This window comes from Bos grunniens, chromosome 8, assembly GCF_055505025.1.
Source record: "Bos grunniens cultivar Pamir isolate PY7600 chromosome 8, Bosgru_T2T1.0, whole genome shotgun sequence".
NCBI lineage: Eukaryota > Metazoa > Chordata > Mammalia > Artiodactyla > Bovidae > Bos > Bos grunniens.
The window spans coordinates 82,294,738-82,315,024 of record NC_141172.1 but is presented as its reverse complement, the minus strand read 5'-3'; the positions used below and the strand labels follow the sequence as shown (position 1 = coordinate 82,315,024).

At 38.5% G+C, this 20,287-nt stretch overlaps 1 protein-coding gene across 4 annotated transcripts in view; it reads right to left on the bottom strand.

Moving 5' to 3' along the window:
• ERCC6L2 (ERCC excision repair 6 like 2) overlaps positions 1 to 20,287 on the bottom strand; it is a 157,113-nt gene that overhangs the window by 75,336 nt on the left and 61,490 nt on the right. The window lies entirely within an intron of this gene.

Genomic DNA, 20,287 nt, shown 5'->3' with positions numbered 1-20,287 from the left:
AAGGACTGATTCTGAAGTAGAAGCGCCAATACTTTGGCCACCTGATGCAAAGAGATGACTCACTGGAAAAGATCCTGATTCTGGGAAAGATTGAAGGCAAAAGAAGGGGGAAGCAGAGGATGAGATGTTTAGAGACCATCACTGACTCAATGCACATGCATCTTAGCAAACTCTGGGAGACAGTGAAGGACAGGAGAGCCTGGCGTGCTGCAGTCCATGGGGTTGCAAAGAGTTGGATATGACTTAGTGACTGAACAACAAGCGTAACAGAATATCTCTAAGAAATTTGAGCATTAGAGCTCATTTAAGTAGGCTATGCTGGTTTTTACATTTTTTGGATACTTAAATACTATTATTTAGGATTTTCCTAACATAACTTTTAAAAACTGCTAATATACTCTAGCTAAACAAATATACACACTTAAAAAATGTACTTGTCTTTATTCCTCTAAGTGCAGCTGAAAACCCTGGGCATTACATATAAAATGAAACACAAGATTATGAAAGCTGGAGGGAACACAGATTGGTTACAGACCACAAGAGGTACGACATGGCAGTGAGTTTCCTGGCTGTATTTTTGCCTAATATATTCCAGACTGGAATACCAGAATGGGTTTCCATGCCCTTCTCCAGGGAAATCTCAACCCAGGGATCGAACCTGGGTCTCTTGCATTGCAGGCAGATTCTTTACTGTCTGAGTCACCTGGGAAGTTCCCTGGGAGAAGCCAGCAAACAGTCACAGACCAAAAAAAAAAAAAAGAAAGAAACCTAAGAAAAGCCTCTTCCTTTAGGCAAAGAACCAGGAAAGGCATAGAGTTTTAAGACAGAAAAATGAAAACAATAACCAGTCTATTATTGCAAACACAATAGAAAAAAAAAAATCTGTAGCCCTAACCCTAACTTGGTCATCCAAGACTGAGTGGGGAGACTAAATTTCCATCTTTGCCTGACAGTAAAGAGGTGCCTCTCATTCTCATTCAGGCGGTGTCTGGGAAGACTGATAAAGGAGCTGGAACTTTTGACTTGTGCCAAGCTATAACCAAGGTCCCCTCTGTAGTGTGGGGAAAACCATGCAGAAATAGCAATAAAGTGCCTCAATCTCAGGATATCAACATAGGCCAAGCAAGAGACATGGATTTCTACCTAATGTGTCTGGCATGGTGTCTGGCTAAAATAGAAGTTATACATAAGATACACAGTCTCATAACATAATACTCAAAACATCGAATATACAATAAAAAATTACTACTCTTATCAATATCTAGGAAAATCTCAATTTCTATGAGAAAAGACAATTAACATGGATAACACTGCAAAGAATCAGATGTTCGAATTATGACAAGGATTTAAATGCAGCCACAATAAAAATGCTTCAAAAATGCTTGAAATATGCTTGAAACAAATTAAAAATATTAAGTCTCAGCAAAGAAAGAGAGGATACCAAACAAAAAATTTTAGAACTGAAAAATAACTGAATAACAAAACTTGCTGGTTGGATGACAGACAACAGAATCAATAAACATAGGAGCAGGTCAATATTATTTGCCCAATCTACACAACAGAAAGAAAATGCCCAGGAAAAAAAAAAAAGTCTTAGAGGCCTGAGAGACAGACATAAAACAGCTAATACTTGTATCAAGAGAAAAGAGAGAGTGACACTGAATGAAAAGGTACTGAAAGAAATATAGCTGAAAACTTCCCAAATTTGGGGAAAAAGATAAACCTATAGAATGCAAAAACTGCATGAACTCCAAAATGATAAACCCAAAGAAAACTATGTTTAGATATAGTGTAATTCAGTTCAGTTCAGTTCAGTCGCTCAGTTGTGTCCGACTCTGCGACCCCATGAATTGCAGCATGCCAGGCCTCCCTGTCCATAACCAACTCCCGGAGTTCACTCAGACTCGTGTCCATTGTGTCAGTGATGCCATCCAGCCATCCCATCCTCTATCGTCCCCTTCTCCTCCTGCCCTCAATCCCTCCCAGCATCAGGTCTTTTCCAATGAATCAACTCTTCACATGAAGTGGCCAGAGTATTGGAGTTTCAGCTTTAGCATCAGTCCTTCCAATGAACACCCAGGACTGATCTCCTTTAGGATGGACTGGTTGGATTTCCTTGCAGTCCAAAGGACTCTCAAGAGTCTTCTCCAACCCCACAGTTCAAAAGCATCAATTCTTCGGCATTCAGCTTTCTTCACAGTCCAACTCTCACATCCATACATGACCACAGGAAAAACCATAGCCTTGACTAGACGGACCTTTGTTGGCAAAGTAATGTCTCTGCTTTTCAATATGCTATCTAGGTTGGTCATAATTTTCCTTCCAAGGAGTAAGCATGTTTTAATTTCATGGCTCCAATCACCATCTGCAGTGATTTTGGAGCCCCCAAAAATAAAGTCTGACACTGTTTCCACTGTTTCCCCATCTATTGCACATGAAGTGATGGGACCAGATGCCATGATCTTCGTTTTCTGAATGTTGAGCTTTAAGCTAACTTTTTCCCTCTCCTCTTTCAATTTCATCAAGAGGCTCTTTAGTTCCTCTTCACTTTCTGCCATAAGGGTGGTGTCATCTGCATATTGAAGTTATTAAACTTCCGCAAACAGAAGACAAACTCTTATAAGCAGTCAGAGAGAAATCGTATCAACATATTACTTTTAAGGGAACATAAGTTCAAATAACAGTAGATTTCTCATTAGAAACCAAGGTGGCCAGAGGAAGCAGTACATTTTTCAAGTGCTAAAAGAACTGTCAACACAAAATTCTATATACAGTAAAAACACCCTTCAGGAATAAAAGGGAAATCATGATATTGTCAGACTAAGGAAAATTAATAGAATCTGTCACCAACAGACTTAGAAGCAAGATAAAACAACTAAAAAAGCCAACCAATATCCAGTCTATCAAATTTACCTCAAAAAAAAATTTTTTTTTTTTAATCAAGAGTCCCTTCTTCATTTCTATTTTCCCTTCCCCTATTTCAAACGTTGATATCATACCTGTATGTATTACTTCAGTGGCCTCCAGTCTTCCCTTACCTTTGACCTCAGATCCATTCCCACATTACATAAAATAATTTTAAATACAGAATGTAGAAAACTAGAGGCTTTCCAGGTGGCCTAGTGTTAAAGAATCTGCCTGACAATGCAGGAGACACTGGAAATGCAGGTTTGATCCCTGGATCAAGAAGATCCCCTGGAGGAAGAAATGACAACCCACTCTAGTATTCTTGCCTGGAAAAATCCCATGGACAGAGGAGCCTAGTGGGCTACAGTCCGTGGGGTCACAAACAGCCGGACATGACTGAGCTACTGAGCACACACGCAGAGAAAACTAAGTATGCCACTCCTCTATTTAAAACTTCTCAATTTTTGGAGAGTCAAAGTTCTGTCTTCATTTAATTTGACCTCTGGTTAAAATATACAGTGAAAAGAAGCCACAAAAGATATATGCATATTTTGACAGTTTTAAAAATAAGAAATTGTTTAATGGATCTGACAAATTCATTTTTCTACCAGCCAAAACATATCAGAAGACAAATAATTCATTCTGGAATGAAGTTATTTATAAAGTTTTTTTTTCTAAATATACCTAGCAAAACTGAATAATAAAATGTTTGTCTACTGATTTAAAGATTTCAGCTGCCTACACAGCTTTTTAGATTTTACCAAATACTGTTATCCTCTCATATTTTGAACTTTCTGTGTCTAAATACCCTATATTTAGCAATTATTTTATTATATAATGATCATAAATTTTGTATTTTTAAAAAGTAAAACTTAAAATCCAAGCATAAAATCAGTTTTCTTTATATTCTACGCTTTTCTAATCTCAACTTTTAAAGCCTTTCACTGAAGTTTTTCTCTTGCTATTTCTCCCTTTTCGGAATCTTTATACTAGATACTATTCATCCAGGGAGAGAAAATGTTAACAGTCTTCTCTTATGCAGTTTCTATCAAAATAGAAAGAAATTAATATTTATACAGCATCTATTATATGCCAGAAATGGTGCTAGAAATTTTCATTTATCCTATACTTTCATCCTCAACACAGTTCTATGAGCTATTGTTCTCATTTTTACAGATGAGGAAATTGAGAATCAGGAATATTAATTTACTTGCTTAAAAGTCATTGAAGTGGCTAGTGTCTGGATTCAAACCCAGGTATCCTGACTTAAAGTTCAATATTCAATAGAAATTGAATTAGCTCCTTTGGAAAATAACTTATTAGAGGCAATAGCAAAAAGGTATCACGGAGACTTAAACTCAAAGAAAGGAATGAGGTGAGATAAACAGTAAGGTTTGGAAAAAATTCTAAAAATAAGTAAATTAGGGGAGTAGGTGATTTAGATAACAAATAACTAGAAGAAAAGTCAGAAGTTTACCTGTCTACTATCGTGATGGGGAAATTTTTGAAAAATCAAGGTTCATAAGATTACATAATTAGACTATTGTGTGAAAAATCAACTAGTTATGATTAAAATAAAATTGGAGAGTAAGAAATATTTTCTAACACTTAACACCAAAAATAAGTCTAGTCAACTGTTCAGCAAGTTGTGACATGAATTTACCTCCGATGTCCTAAATAAGCCACAGGAAGGTTACCACTAGTTGAGGTAACAATCTTCAAAGATACTTTGAAGACTGTCCAAGTTAATTCAGAGGCAATATTTCTTTAAAAAAAAAAAATAACCTCTAAACTCTATCTCTAGAGACAAGATGATTCTCTATTTGATGATAATACAATTCAGAACTGCAAACTTTTCACACCTGTCACTCCTCTCATATGGCTAAGCGCAAAAGCTTAGTCCTTAGGCAATAAAATACAAAAAGAATACAGCTCTTTTCAACCTGAGAAATGGTATTAAGACAAATAATCAACATGCAGGCTATTCATTCCTTAGGTCTTTCACATTCTATTTTGTATAAAAAATATATAAAAATTATATTTAACCGTATCTTAATGTTACACAAAAAATGCCATCAATGAATTAAATTTTATTGTTATGTATTAACTATTATAAAAATCCTGCATGCCATAATGAAGATCGAAGATACTGCATGCCACAACAAAGACCTGACACAGCCAAACAAATATTTATTTTAAAAGGTCGAATAAACTATTCTTTTACTGAGAAGCCTAAATATATTTAACCAATACCATGCTCATAGATAGGAAGGTTCAAAAGTGTTAATATGTCATTTTTCTACAAAGTTGTTTATAAATTCAGTGATTCCAATAAAAATTCCAACCCAAGGAAAAACGCCAGAAAACTCTCCTCTGATGAACTGAATGAGATGATTATGGAAAGCTAAGCTTTAAGGTATTGACATTCCAGAATAAAGATTCACAGAATGAGAGTTCAAAAAAATAAATACATAATTTAAAAGACAAAAAATTAGTTATTTAAAATAAAATAATAAGATTGGAAAATGCCATTTTTTTTTTTTCAGACATAGAGCCAAGAAAGATAAAAACACAAAGTAAGAGATCAAAGTTCACAGGTTTAAAGAATCATTCTAGGGGAATTCCCTGGTGGTCCAGTGGTTAGGACTCTGATCTTTCACTGCTAAGGGCCTGTGTTTATCCCTGGTTGGGGAACTAAGATTCTGCAAGCTATGCAGTGCAACTCTGTCCTCCCCCAAAAAAGAATCATTGTAGGAACACTAAAATCAAATAACTTAGTGACCAGGAGAGACACTAGAAAAAACTGAAGAGAAGCCACTGTCAAAGAAATAATCAAAGAGAATTTTCCAGAGTTCAGAAATACAAGCCTTCAGATTACACCCAGCAAAATAAATGAACAAAAACTCACATCAAGACTCAAATATCAGACTTCCCTGGTGGTACAGTAGGTAAGAATCTGCCTGTCAATGCAGGGGACATGGGTTCCATCCCTCGTCCGGGAAGATTTCACGTGCTGCAGAGCAACTAAGCCCATGCATCACAACTACTGAGCCACACTCCACAGCTCTGAAGCCTGTGCATCCTGGGGTCTGCACACTGCAACTACAGAGCCCATGTGCCTAGAGTTTGTGCTCCGCAACAAAAGAAGCCACTGCAATGAGAAGCCCATGTACCACAATGAAGAGTAGCTCCTCATGCTGCAACTAGAGAAGGCCCATGCAGCAACCAAAAGACCCAGCACAACCAAAAAAAATTAATTAATTTAATTTTTAATTAATTTGTAAAAGACTCAGATATCATTGTGAAATTTCAGATTACAACTGGTTGATTGGTATTAGACAAAATTTCAGAAATACGAAATACCAGAAAACAATGTTGAAGAACCAAAGAGCCTCTTGATGAAAGTGAAAGAGGAGAGTGAAAAAGTTGGCTTAAAGCTCAACATTCAGAAAACTAAGATCATGGCATCTGATCCCATCACTTCATGGGAAATAGATGGGGAAACTGTGGAAACAGTGTCAGACTTTATTTTTGGGGGCTCCAAAATCACTGCAGATGGTGATTGCAGCCACGAAATTAAAAGACGTTTACTCCTTGGAAGGAAAGTTATGACCAACCTAGACAGCATATTAAAGAGCAGAAACATTACTTCGTCAACACAGGTCCGTCCAGTCAAGGCTATGGTTTTTCCAGTAGTCATGTATGGATGTGAGAGTTGGACTATAAAGAAAGCTGAGCGCTTAAGAATTGATGCTTTTGAACTGTGGTGTTGGAGAAGACTCTTGAGAGTCCCTTGGACTGCAAGGAGATCCAACCAGTCCATCCTAAAGGAAATCAGTCCTGAATATTCATTGGAAGGACTGATATTGAAGCTGAAACTCCAGTATTTTGACCATCTGATGTAAAGAGCTGACTCATTTGAAAAGACCCTGATGTTGGGAAAGATTGAAGGCAGGAGGAGAAGGGGACGACAGAGGATGAGATGGTTAGATGGCATCACCGACTCAATGGACATGAGTTTGGGTGAACTCTGGGAGGTGGTGATGGACAGGGAGGCCTGGCGTGCTGTGGTTCATGGGGTCACAAAGAGTTGGACATGACTGAGCAACTGAAGTGAACTGAATACCTACAGAGATCTAAAAAGAAATTCTCTACAGTTGGCCAAAGCAATTACATGAGAGATCACATAAAAGACATTTTATGATATTCAAAAATACATAAAATTTATTTTCTATATATTCTGGCATACAAAGTTATTTGTTAAAATAGCTGACAGATAATATAGACAGACGGAGAAGGCAATGGCACCCCACTCCAGTACTCTTGCCTGGAAAATCTCATGGATGGAGGAGCCTGGTAGGCTGCAGTCCATGGGGTCGTGAAGAGTCGGACACGACTGAGCGACTTCACTTTCACTTTTCACTTTCATGCATTGGAGAAGGAAATGGCAACCCACTCCAGTGTTCTTGCCTGGAGAATCCCAGGGACGGGGGAGCCTGGTGGGCTGCCGTCTCTGGGGTCACACAGAGTCGGACACGACTGAAGCAACTTAGCAACAATACAGACAGATGACAGAAGTAGAAGAAACGGTGGATGTGTGCTAATGTTAATACCACATATTACAAATACTTAGAAGGTACTGTAGAAAGTTGCTGGACTAAAAATCAAAGATTAAAGTATATTATTTAAGGCTAAAAATTAATTAATAGACAAAAAATAAAAGAGTAAAGACTACATGGAAAATGGGGCTGCTGCTAAGTCGCTTCAGTTGTGTCCGACTCTGTGCAACCCCATAGACGGCAGCCCACCAGGCCCCGCCGTCCCTGGGATTCTCCAGGCAAGAACACTGGAGTGGGTTGCCATTTCCTTCTCCAATGCATGAAAGTGAAAAGTGAAAGTGAAGTTGCTCAGTCGTGTCCGACTCTTTGTGATCCCATGGACTGCAGCCCACCAGGCTCCTCCGTCCATGGGATTTTCCAAGCAAGAGTATTGGAGTGGGGTGCCATCGCCTTCTCTGGAAAAATGGGGAGGGGGGAGTAAAAGAAAACTAAATTTCCCTTTAACATAACACAAAGTCCAAGCTGTTGATAAACTAAAAGATAATGAAGAATTAGGATTCTGGCAAAAATGATGAACCGAGCCAGTTTGAAAGTCTTTTTTTTCAACACCTGGAAATTAAATATAAATTTTTGCAAAACGAGAAAAACAAAACAAAAACTGAGTATATCTCTTTTGAAAAATACAGCTGATGAATGTATTTATTATATTTTGTAAAGTTCTTTACGTAACAAATGTAAGGATTTAGGTAACAAACCATTCTTTGAATTCAGTCACAGGAAAACGGGAATCCAAAACTTCTCGTGCCCTGGGTGGGACACCTAACAGAGAAGTCAAAGTAAAACCACAGTAATGGAGAACTCCCACAACCAGTCTCCTAAGGATGAACAGAGGGAAAAAGAGCCCCACTGAAGATAAGCTCAAAATAAAAAATTACAAAATGTGTGAAGAAACCGTCTACCACAAGCAAGAGCCAGAGGGAAGAACAAATAGAAGGATTAGCATCCCCCCAAAATAGAAGTCAAATAGAGTAAAAATGCCATTCAGAAAGATATTTTAAAAAATGACTAAAACTACTAAACAAATAAAAGCTAGAAACCATAAAAACCAAAAAATATAGATAAATGATCAGCTAGATTTGAAAAATACATGGAAGACCTTTTTAAAAATTTGAGTATATTCCTATGCTGTACACTGTATCCACATGACTTCTTTATTTTGACCCTCTCAATCCCCTGTACCTTTTAACCCCTTCTCCCTACTCCTTCCCTTTGGGCAACCACTAGCCTGTTCTCTGTATCTGAGTCTGTTTTGCTATGTTTGTCCTTTTATTTTTTAGATATTATATGTAAGTGAAATCATATAGTACTTGTCTTTCTCACTTAGATTTACTTCACTTAGATTATACACTGTAGATTCACCCATGTTGTCACAAAGGGCAAGATTTCATCCTTTTTATGGCTAAGTAACATTCCATTGTATACATATATATGTATATATACATAAAGTATATATATCTATGTATGTGTGTATAATCATTATCCATTTATCAATAGACACTTAGGTTGCTTCTGTGTCATAGTTATCATATATACTGCTGCAGTGAACATACATGTATCTATTCAAATTAGTGTTTTTCATTTTCTTCAGATAAATGACCAAAAGTGAAATTGCTAGATTGTATGACAGTTGTACTTTTAATTTTTTGAGGAACCTCCATACTGGTTTTCATAGTGACTGTATTAGCTTAGATTCCCACCAACAGTGCAGAATGGTTGCCTTTTCCCCATATCCTCAACACCACCTGTTATCTGTTTTGTTTTTTTGGTAAAAGTTACCCTGACAGGTGTGAGGTGCTATCTTTCTGGTTTGATCTGCATTTCCCTGATGATTAGTCATGTTGAGCACCTCATCATGGGCCTGTTGGCCATCTGTATGTCTTCTTTGGAAATATATCTATTTGGGACCTCTGCTGATTTCTTAAGGTTATTTGGCTTTTTTATATTGAGTTTTATGATTTCCTTATATATTTTGGATATTAACCCCTTATTGAACATACCATTTACAGTACCTTCTCCCATTCAGTAGGCTGTCTTTTTCTTTTGTTGATAGTTTTCTCCACTGTGCCAAAGCTCTTTAGTTTGATGTAGTTACATGTTTATTTTTGTTCTTACTGTTCTTGCCCAGAAAGATTCAAAAACATTACAAAGATCAATGCCAAAGAGCTCACTGCTTATATTTTCTTCTAGGAGTTTTATGGTTTTAGGTCTAACATTAAATGTTTAATCCACATTGCATTTATTTTTGTATCTGGCATTAGAAGAGAGTCTACTTTCACTCTCTTACATCTATCTGTCCAATTTTGCCAACATCACTTATTGAAAAGACTTTTTCCAGCGTCCGAGGTCAGGAGCGGTGATGAGAGGAGTTACCCCGCGTCCGAGGCCAGGGGCAGTGGGTGGGAGGAGCTACCCCACGCCCCCACGCCCAAGGCCAGGGGCGGCGGCCGGGAGGAGCAACCCCACGCCCGAGGCCAAGGGCGATGGCCAGGAGGACCAACCCCACGTCCAAGGAGCCACGGCTGTGCGGGCGCAGGAGGGCCTAGAGGAGCTATCTCACGTTGAAGGTCAGGAAGGGCGGCGATGAGGAGATACCCCTCGTCCAAGGTAAGGAGCACTGGCTGTGCTTTGCTGGAGCAGCCGTGAAGAGATACCCCACGCCCAAGGTAAGAGAAACCCAAGTAAGACGGTAGGTGTTGCAAGAGGGCATCAGAGGGCAAACACACTGAAACCATACTCACAGAAAACTAGTCAGTCTAATCACACTAGGACCACAGCCTTGTCTAACTCAATGAAACTAAGCCATGCCCGTGGGGCAACCCAAGATCAGCGGGTCATGGTGGAGAGATCTGACAGAATGTAGCCCACTGGAGAAGGGAATGGCAAACCACTTCAGTATTCTTGCCTTGAGAACTCCATGAAAAGTATGAAAAGGCAAAATGATAGGATATTGAAAGAGAAACTCCCCAGGTCAGTAGGTGCCCAATATGCTATGGGAGATCAGTGGAGAAATAACTCCAGAAAGAATGAAGGGATGGAGCCAAAGCAAAAACAATACCCAGCTGTGGATGTGACTGGTGATAGAAGCAAGGTCCGATGCTGTAAAGAGCAATATTGCATAGGAACCTGGAATGTCAGGTCCATGAATCAAGGCAAATTGGAAGTGGTCAAACAAGAGATGGCGAGAGTGAATGTCGACATTCTAGGAATCAGTGAACTAAATGGACCGGAATGGGTGAATTTAACTCAGATGACCATTATATCTACTACTGCGGGCAGGAGTCCCTCAGAAGAAACGGAGTGGCCATCATGGTCAACAAGAGAGTCCGAAATGCAGTACTTGGATGCAATCTCAAAAACAACAGAATGATCTCTTGTTCGTTTCCAAGGCAAACCATTCAATATCACAGTAATCCAAGTCTATGCCCTAACCAGTAATGCTGAAGAAGCTGAAGTTGAACGGTTCTATGAAGACCTACAAGACCTTTTAGAACTAACACCCAAAAAAGATGTCCTTTTCATTATAGGGGACTGGAATGCAAAAGTAGGAAGTCAAGAAAACCCTGGAGTAACAGGCAAATTTGGCCTTGGAATACGCAATGAAGCAGGGCAAAGACTAATAGAGTTTTGCCAAGAAAATGCACTGGTCATAACAAACACCCTCTTCCAACAATACAAGAAAAGACTCTATACATGGACTTCACCAGATGGTCAACACCGAAATCAGATTGATTATATTCTTTGCAGCCAAAGATGGAGAAGCTCTATACAGTCAGCAAAAACAAGACCAGGAGCTGACTGTGGCTCAGATCATGAACTCCTTATTGCCAAACTCAGACTTAAATTGAAGAAAGTAGGGAAAACCACTAGACTATTCAGGTATGACCTAAATCAAATCCCTTCTGATTATACAGTGGAAGTGAGAAATAGATTTAAGGGCCTAGATCTGATAGATAGAGTGCCTGATGAACTATGGAATGAGGTTCCAATGACAGGGATCAAGACCATCCCCATGGAAAAAGAAATGCAAAAAACCAAAATGGCTGTCTGGGGAGGCCTTACAAATAGCTGTGAAAAGAAGAGAAGTGAAAAGCAAGGAGAAAAGGAAAGATATAAACACGTGAATGCAGAGTTCCAAAGAACAGCAAGAAGAGATAAGAAAGCCTTCTTCAGCGATCAATGCAAAGAAATAGAGGAAAACAACAGAATGGGAAAGACTAGAGATCTCTTCAAGAAAATCAGAGGTACCAAAGGAACATTTCATGCAAAGATGGGCTCGATAAAGGACAGAAATGGTATGGACCTAACAGAAGCAAAAGATATTAAGAAGAGATGGCAAGAATACACAGAAGAATTGTACAAAAAATATCTTCACAACCCAGATAATCACGATGGTGTGATCACTCACCTAGAGCCAGACATCCTGGAATGTGAAGTCAAGTGGGCCTTAGAAAGCATCACTACGAACAAAGCTAGTGGAGGTGATGGAATTCCAGTTGAGCTATTCCAAATCCTGAAAGATGATGCTGTGAAAGTGCTGCACTCAATATGCCAGCAAATTTGGAAAACTCAGCAGTGGCCACAGGACTGGAAAAGGTCAGTTTTCATTCCAATCCCAAAGAAAGGCAATGCCAAAGAATGCTCAAACTACCGCACAATTGCACTCATCTCACACGCTAGTAAAGTAATGCTCAAAATTCTCCAAGCCAGGCTTCAGCAATACGTGAACCTTGAACTTCCTGATGTTCAAGCTGGTTTTAGAAAAGGCAGAGGAACCAGAGATCAAATTGCCAACATCTGCTGGATCATGGAAAAAGCAAGAGAGTTCCAGAAAAGCATCTATTTCTGCTTTATTGACTATGCCAAAGCCTTTGACGGTGTGGATCACAATAAACTGTGGAAAATTCTGAAAGAGATGGGAATACCAGACCACCTGATCTGCCTCTTGAGAAATTTGTATGCAGGTCAGGAAGCAAGTTAGAACTGGACATGGAACAACAGACTGTTCCAAATAGTAAAGGGAGTTCGTCAAGGCTGTATATTGTCACCCTGTTTATTTAACTTATACGCAGAGTACATCATGAGAAACGCTGGACTGGAAGAAACACAAACTGGAATCAAGATTGCCGGGAGAAATATCAATCACCTCAGATATGCAGATGACACCACCCTTATGGCAGAAAGTGAAGAGGAACTAAAAAGTCTCTTGATGAAAGTGAAAGTGGAGAGTGAAACAGTTGGCTTAAAGCTCAACATTCAGAAAACAAAGATCATGGCATCTGGTCCCACCACTTCATGGGAAATAGATGGGGAAACAGTGTCAAGAGTTTATTTTTCTGGGGTCCAAAATCACTACAGATGGTGACTGCAGCCATGAAATTAAAAGACACTTACTCCTTGGAAGGAAAGTTATGACCAACATAGATAGCATATTCAAAAGCAGAGACATAACTTTGCCAACAAAGGTTCGTCTAGTCAAGGCTATGGTTTTTTCTGTGGTCATGTATGGATGTGAGAGTTGGACTGTGAAGAAGGCTGAGTGCCAAAGAATTGATGCTTTTGAACTGTGGTGTTGGAGAAGACTCTTGAGAGTCCCTTGGACTGCAAGGAGATCCAACCAGTCCATTCTGAAGGAGATCAGCCCTGGGATTTCTTTGGAAGGAATGATGCTAAAGCTGAAACTCCAGTACTTTGGCCACCTCATGCGAAGAGTTGACTCATTGGAAAAGACTCTGATGCTGGGAGGGATTGGGGGCAAGGGGAGAAGGGGATGACAGAGGATGAGATGGCTGGATGGCATCACTGACTCGATGGACGTGAGTCTGAGTGAACTCCGGGAGTTGGTGATGGACAGGGAGGCCTGGCGTGCTGCGATTCATGGGGTCGCAAAGAGTCAGAAACGACTGAGTGACTGATCTGATCTGAATATTCTGGCTGCTTTATGATAGATTAGTTGACCATATAAATGTGGGTTTATTTATGGGCTCTGTATTCTATTCCACTGATCCATGTGTCTGGTTTCTTACCAGTACCATACTTTTTGACTATTATGGCTTTGTATACCACACAAATTTGATTCTGAAATCAGGAAGCAAGACGAACTCTAGCCTTGTACATTCTCAAGCTCTCTTTGGCTATCTGGGGTCTTCTGTGGTTCCATACAAATTTTGGGACTATCTGTTCTGTGAAAAATGCAATGGGTATTTTGACAGTGATTGTACTGAACATGAAGATTACTTTGGGCTATACGGACATTTTAACAATCTTAATTCTTTCATTAGTGTGGTGTACTTTTCCATTTATTAGTGTTCAATTTCTATTTGTGTTATAGTTTTCAGTGAATATGTGATTTACCTCCTTGGTTAAATTATTTCTAACCATTGTACCCCGGAGAAGGCAATGGCAACCCACTCCAGTACTCTTGCCTGGAAAATCCCATGGACGGAGGAGCCTGGTGGGCTGCAGTCCATGGGGTCGCTAAGAGTTGGACACGACTGAGCAACTTCAGTTCCACTTTTCACTTTCCTGCATTGGAGACAGAAATGGCAACCCACTCCAGTGTTCTTGCCTGGAGAATCCCAGGGACGGGGGAGCCTAGTGGGCTGCTGTCTATGGGGTCGCACAGAGTCGGACACGACTGAAATGACTTAGCAGCAGCAGCAGCAGCAACTATTTTATTCTTTCTGATGTAGTTGTAAAAGAAATTGTTTACTTAATTTCTCTGGTAGCACATTATTTGTGTATAGAAATGCAGCAGACTTCTGTGTGATAATACTGTCTCCTGCAACCTTGTTGTTGTTGTTTAGTTTCTAAGTCATGTCCAACTCTTTGCAGCCCCATGGACTGTAAGCTCACCGGGCTCCTCTGTGCATGGGATTTTCCAGGCAAGAATACTGGAGTGGGTTGCTATTTCCTCCCTCAGGGGATTTTCTCAACCCAGGGATCCAACCTGCATCTCCTGCTTGGCAGGCAGATTCTTTACCTCTGAGCCACCAGGGAAGCATTCTGCAACTTTACTGAATTCATTTATTAGTTCTTACAGTTTTCTGGTAGTCTCTTCAGGGTTTTCTATATATAGAATCATGATATCTGCAAATAGCGACAGTTTTGCTTCTTCTGTTCCTATTTGGATGCCTTTTATTTATTTTTCTTACCCGATTACTGTGGCCAGGAATCACTGCACCATGTTGAATACAACTGGTAAGAGTGGGTGTCCTTGTTTTGTTCCTAACCTTAGAGGAAAAGTTTTAAGCTTTTTATCACTGAGTATATTATTGGCTGTTGGTTTTTCATATATGGCCTTTATTATGTTACATTCCCTCTATAACCACTTTATTGAAGGTTTTTATGATAAACAGACATTGAATTTTGTCAAAATCTTTTTCTGCATCTATTGAGTTGATCATACGATTTTTCTTCTTCAATGTGTTAATGTGATCTATCGCATTGATTGATTTGTGGGTATTGACTCCTACTTGCATCCCTGGGATAAATCTTACTTCATCATGGTGTTTAATCCTTTCAACTATTATTGAATTCCATGTGCTAATATTTGTTGAAGATTTTTAGATCTCATCAGGTATCACTGCCTTGTGATTTTCTTTTTTGTGTGATACCTTTGTCTGGTTTTGGTATCAGGGTTAATGCTGGCCTTGTAAAATGAGTTTGAAAGTGTTTCTTTTGCTTCAATATTTTTGGAATAGTTGGACAAGACTAGGGATTATTTGTTCTTTGTTTGGCCAAGCCACTTGACTTATGGGATCTTAGTTCCCCAACCAGAGATCAAACCTGGGCCCCCTGTGGTGGAAGCATGAAGTCCTAACCACTGGACATCCAGGAAAATCCCAACTGGTTCTTTAAATACTTGATAGAATTCCTCTGTGAAGCCATCTGATTCTGGACTTTTGTTTGTTAAGAGTTTTTTGACTACTGATTCAATTTCATTATAGCAATCAGTCAGTTCAGATATTTTATTTCTTCCTGATTCAGTCTTTGAAGACTGTATGTTTCTAGGAATTTACACATTTTTTTCCAGGTTGTCCAATCTGTTGGCACATAATTGTCTACAGCAGTTTCTTATGAGTGTTTGTATTTCTGTGATATTGGTTGTAACGTCTCTTTTATCTCTGATTTTATTGATAGGTGTATGCTGCTGTTCAGTTGCCCAGCTGTGTCTGACTCTTTGTGAACCCATGGATTGCAGCATGCCAGACTTCCCTGTCCCTCACTATCTCCCGAAGTTTGCCCAAGTTTCTGTCCATTGCATTGTTGATGCCATCCAGCCATCCTATCCTCTGACACCCTCTTCTCCTTCTGCCCTCAATCTTTCCCAGCATCAGGGACTTTTCCAATGAGCGAGCTATTAGCATCAGGTGACCAAAATACTGCAGCATCAACTTCAGCATCAGCCCTTCCAATGAGTATTCGGGGTTGATTTCCTTTAAGATTGACTGGTTTGATCTCTTTGTTGTCCAAGGGACTCTCAGGAGTCTTCTCTGGCACCACAGTTCAAAGGCATCAATTCTTTGGCATTCTGCCTTTTTGGTCCAGTTCTTACAAGTGTATGTGACCACTGGGAAGACCATAGACTTGACTATAGGGACTTTTGTCAGCTGAGTAATGTCTCTGCTTTTCAACACACTGTCTAGGTTTGTCATAGCTTTCCTGAAAAGAAGCAATTGTCTTCTGATTTCATGGCTGCGTTACCATCTGCAGTGATTTTAGAGACCAAGAAGAGGAAATCTGTCACTGCTTCCACCTTTTCCCTTCTATTTGCCATGAAGTAATGGAGCCAGATACCATGATCTTAGCTTTTTTAATAATTAGTTTTAAGCCAGATTTTTCACTCTCCACCTTCACTCTCCTCAAGAGGCTCTTTAGTTCCTCTTCACTTTCTGCCATTAGTGTGATATCATCGGCATATCTGAGGTTGTTGATGTCTCCTGCCTATCTTGATTCTAGCTTAACTCATCCAGTCAGGTATTTCTCATGGTGTGCTCAGTTTATAGTTTAAATAAACAGGGTGACAGCAGACAGCCCTGTGGTATTCCTTTCTCAATCCTGAACCAATTGTTCCCTACAGGGTTCTAACTGTTGCTTCCTGACCCACATACAGGTTTCTCAAGAGAGAGGTAAGATGGTCTGGTACTCCCACCTCTTTAAGAACTTTTAACAGTTTGTTATGATCCACATAGTCAAAGGCTTTAGCCCAGTCAATGAAACAGAGGTAGATATTTTCCTGATATTCGCTTGCTTTCTCCATGATCCAGCGAATGTTGGCAACCTGATATCTGGCTCTTCTGCCTTTTCAAAACCCAGCTTGAACATCTGGAAGTTCTTGGCTCACGTAATGCTACCATGAAAGTGTTAAATTAGGGCCTTACTAGCATAGCATGGGAGATGAGTGCAACTGTCAGATGGTTCAAAGATTGTTTAATACTACTATAGGTGTATACTTACTGACACTGACATTTTGTTAACTGTTTGCTTGCTTTTGTAATACTTTTTTGCTCTTCTTTTAGTCTCTTCCCTTGTGGTATGATAACTTTCTTTAGTATTATGTTTGGGTTCCTTTCCCTTTTATTTTTCTGTATCTATTGCAAATTTTTGGTTTATGATTACCATGAGGTTCATATATACTGACATGTGTGTGTATATATACATATGTATATATACATACACATATACATATATACACACACACACACACATGCTGTTTTTGTTTTTCAGTCACCCAGTCTTGACTGAATCTTTGAGACTCCACGGACTACAGCACACCACCGCTCTGTCCCATACCATCTCTCAAAATTTGCCCAAGTTCATATCCATTGCATTGGTGATGCTATCCAGCCATCTCATCCTCAGATGCCCTCTTCTCCTTTTGCCCTCAATCTTTTCCAGCATCAGGGACTTTTCCAATCTGAGTCAGCTGTTTGCATGAGATGACCAAAATACTGGAGCTTCAGCTTCAGCATCAGTCTTTCCAATGAGTATTCTGGGTTGATTTCCCTTAAGATTGACCAGTTTGATCTCTTTGCTGTCCATGGGACTTTCAGGAGTCTTCTCCTATACCATAATTCAAAGGCATCAATTCTTTGGCATTCTGCCTTATTTATAGTCCAGCTCAATATATACACACATACATATATGTATACTTACATATACATTTATATACACAATTTTATATATGTATATACACACACATTATATAAATCTGTTTTTAAATGACAGTTGCTTAAGTTCGAATGCTTTTAAGCACTACATTTTTACTCCCCCACCCCATGTTTTATGTTCTGAATACCATATTTTATATCTTTCTATTTTTTGTATCACGTAACTACTTAATGCAGTTGTAGTTATTTTTACAACTTTTCCTTTTCAAAAAAATCGAAGCATATTTGATTCAGAATGTTGTGTTAGTTTCTGATGTATAGTAAAGTGATTCAGTTATATTGTTTTTCAGATTCTTTTTCATTTTAAATATTGAAGATAGTTCTGCAACTTCTGTCTTTTAATCTTCATTCTACCCCTTTTTACGGGTTTGAACTGCTACCTTTACTATATATTTGTCTTTATTAGTGAGTTTTTTTTCTTTCATATATTTTGTTATTTCTGGTTATGGCCTTTTCCTTTCACTTGAAGAAGATCCTTTCACATTTGTTATAGGATCCATTTTGTGATGATGAACTTTTAGCTTCTGCTTGTGTGGTAAACTTCTTCTCTCCTTCAATTCTGAATGATAACCTTGCTGGTAAAGTATTCTGGGCCATAAGTTTTTTTTTCATTTCAGTACTTTAAATATAATGTGTTACTCCCTCCTGTCCTATAAAGTTTTGCTGAAAAATCAGCTGACAGGACTTCTAAACACAAAAAATAGATTTTAAAATTAAAAATTCAATGGACAGATTAAATAGCAATTTGCAATATAGCTGAAGTGATAATTAGGAACTTTATGGCAGAGCTTATCAAATTAGACTACAGGTGAGCAGAACAATAATGAAAGATAATTGGTTGTCATGATAAATTCTGTACTATTTGAACTGTTGTTGAAGATATTTATTACCTTTAAAACATTATTTAAAAATTAAGAATGCTTATATGTGTTTGATAAAACTTAGCTGAAGACAGTGTTCTATGTCATTTAATACTGAGTATTTAAGGACTCATGTGTGAAATTCCTCTTGAATTCATTCACAAGTAAATGGAAATCTAGAGCTTCTCAGGCCTTAGCTGTAAGAATTCAAGAATAATTTTAGTCCTCAGCAGTTAAGTAGTTCACTCACCACATATATTTGATTTCTCACTGTAATTTTTCTGTTTTTTGGCCATGCTGTATAACTTGTGCGACCTTAGTTCCTTTACCGGTGACTGAACATATCCCATGGCAGTAAAAGCACTAAGTCCTAATCACAGGACCTCTAGGGAATTTCCAAAGCAATTTTTTTTTTTACTCACTTTTTCCCTCTTTGTATTTTATGTTTTTTTTTTTAAAGTCCCTTGAGATTAATTTCAAAAATATACAAACAGCTCATAAAGCTCAATATCAAGAACAACAACTAACAATCCAATCAAAAAAATGGGCAGAAGACCTAAACAGACATTTCTTCAAAGAAGACATACAGATGGCCAACAGGCACATAAAAAAATGTGTAAAATCACTAATTATTAGATAAATGCAAATCAAAACTACAATGAGGTATCTATCACTTTACTCCATTCAGAATGGCCCTCATCAAAAAGTCTACAAATAATAAATGCTGGAGAGAGAAAAGGGAACCCTCCTACACTGCTGGTGGGAATGTAAACTGGTATAATCACGATGAAAAACAGTATAACTACCATATGATCCTACAATTCCACTCCTGGGCATATATCTGGAGAAAACTATTATTGGAAAAGATACATCCATCCCAGTGTTCACTGCAGGACTATCTATAAGAGCCAAGACATGGAAGTAACTTAAATGTCCATCCACAGATGAATGGATAAATTCATATATATACAATGCAGCAACATGAATGGACTTTGAGGTTATCTTACTAAGTAAAGTAAGCCAGATAAAGATAAATATCATATGATATCACTTATACATGGAATTAAAAAAAAGATACAAATGAACTCATATTTAAAACAGAAAAAGACTCACAGATCAAGGGAGGGGAGGGATATGTTAGGAGGATGGGATTAACATATATACACTACTATAGAGAAGACAGATAACCAACAAGAACCTACTGTATAGCATAGAGAACTATATTCAGTATTTTGCAGTAACATAAAAGGGAAAAGAACCTGAAAAATAATATAGGTTATTGAATCTTTCTACTGTATACCTGAAACTTACATGACATTGTAAGTCAACTATACTACAATCTTGAATAAATAAATAAATAAATAAACGTCCTTTGAAATTCTTTTTGAAAGACAGTGGGAGTATATCTATAAAATACTTATTATATTAGATGTTAAAAAGTTACAGATTTGTCACCCCTGCCAAAAGAGACTAATCTTCTCAGGTGTTTATATCAACTTAAATTTTTTCTAAAGTACGTGTATGTCTTAAAAAGTTCACTGAGATTCATAAACAGGTGTTAGAACTGATTTAGCTTTATAAAACCTATAAATGTTCAGCTGCTCTCCTTGAGACCAGGTAGAGACAGAGGAGGGAAACTCCTGGTCCATTAAGCCTTCCTTATGGGTTCTCAAGGGTTCCTTGACCACAGTTTGAAAATCACTGACACGTGACTCTCAACTATTCAATTAAT